Here is a 1,976-nt window from a genome sequence, read left to right as displayed (position 1 = left end):
CAGTACAGATTGAAGAAAGCAGAGTGCCAGCTAGAGAAGGACTGGAGAAGCTTGTTTAAAACCACGAGATCCTAGATGCTTGACAGCTGCAGGCAATAATAGAAAACTCCTGGTTTTATCCTTCCCATAAAAGAAAGAGCATGGAATGGCTCAGGGCCATGGTGTTCTCCATAAGAGATGCATGGACCACCCAATCTAGCTTTTCTGTCTGTCCTTTCTCAATCCACCATCCCCTCAGGGTTCCACATCCCTTCCCCTCAAGGCTGAAGCATCCTCCCTATGCTCTGTGGGGTCTGAGTTCAGTTTTCAAGGTTGACATTTCAGATAGACACTAACTTTGCCTTCCCAAGGTTAGATATAGTTCCTCATCAAACTCTACATTGAGGACACAACTACATTTTTCTCTAAAAAGTGGTCAGAGATTATCAAGTTCTTCATTTTCTTCTTGCATAAGTAAAACAGATTTGGTTTCTTACAACTCAGACCAAGAATCACAAATCATGACTCCTCCTTACATGGCAGACGTAGATTTGATGGGCCTGGAAAAACTCACTGTAGGCCTTTCTATGAGGCTTACCAGCTTTCCCCCCAGAGGCAGGAAGATAAGGAAACAGCTGGAGAAGTGTTTGATAGTAGCTTTAATATATTTTTTAGAGATTTTTTGCTATAGGGTGCATGTGTTCGCTGGAGAGAAAGAGAAATAACCCTCCAGGGGGAGAGCCACACCATAAATCCTTCTCCATTCTCCTCTCATGACTTTGGGCATGCACACACATGCACCCAGTGTGAGTTTTAAGCCACTGGGTCTGGTATTCGAACAGCAGTTGGCTACCTGGGAGTCCAGCAACATAACCATTATGCCATCTGCTGCTCCCAACAGCTATTCTAAGTCATGCCCTAGATCATAATAGGCCCAGTTGCTTCCATATGGAAGAGATGATTATTGGCAAGTAAAAATTCATTTTCAACCCAAATGCTGTGTCTCCCAGAGCCCTGTCCTCAGAGGCAAACAAAATCATTGCCTGAGTGACAAGAATAGTAAGTTTTGCCCAGACAGAATGAAAAATCAGGTTTATATGACATATTTTTACCCATCTTCTAAGAGCTTAACTCCAAACAGGAAAAGCCACAAAGTGCTTGTGACCTTGAGGTCTAACTGCTCAGATACAGAGAAGGGAGTCAGTCTCTGAATGGGGTCAGAGAACTCCATCTTCTGACATTGAAGGTTCTTAGCATCATCTCTCCTCAGTGAATTCCTAACAGTCTCAGATTTCCTGTTCAATCACTTCTCTTGTATAGTCTTTCGGTTGTTGGGATGGACACAAGACTTGAGCCTACAAATTGTTATCTCCAAGGGTAAATGTCAGGACATTCAAGTCTAGTGAAAATACCTGTGTGCAAGCTACACTGAGAAACACCTCCAGGGCTTATTTCACATCACCCCTTGGAGGAAAATTTCTTCTTTAAAAAAAAAAAAAAAAAGATTTAGTGGATCAAGAAACCAAGGAACCCAGAGAAAGTCACATCAGATGGTCAAGTGGACACTTATCCAAGACACAAAAAAAGATTCAGATAAAGGTCTGACCTCTGGTTGGTATATTTCTATAAGATCACCCAAATAAATGAGATTTCAAGACCAGAAGGTAGGGAATGAGAGAAATGTGTGAGGTAGTTACCTCACCAGTTGGTTCAGAGACTCAACTAGGCAAGGCATACCAGCCTTACTTCATGTGGCCTTGTCCTAGAGAAGGTCTATAAACTCAGCAATCCCAAAGATATCATAGAGAAATCTAGTTGAACCCGAGATGTTTCTGCCATTCAAAGCCTAGTTCCGTGGCCACCAGTGCCAGGTTACAGACACATTGCACAGGCATAGGCTTGGAGGAAGCCCATGGCTTTTGTTGTTTTGTTTAATAGTTGCTATAGTATATGTGTACTCACCAGCACAGGACATGGAGAGAAGGCAGACACATTGC

Source organism: Tupaia chinensis, unplaced genomic scaffold (assembly GCF_000334495.1).
Source record: "Tupaia chinensis unplaced genomic scaffold, TupChi_1.0 Scaffold144418_1, whole genome shotgun sequence".
In the NCBI taxonomy this organism is placed as follows: Eukaryota; Metazoa; Chordata; class Mammalia; order Scandentia; family Tupaiidae; genus Tupaia; species Tupaia belangeri.
This window is presented reverse-complemented; position numbering follows the sequence as displayed.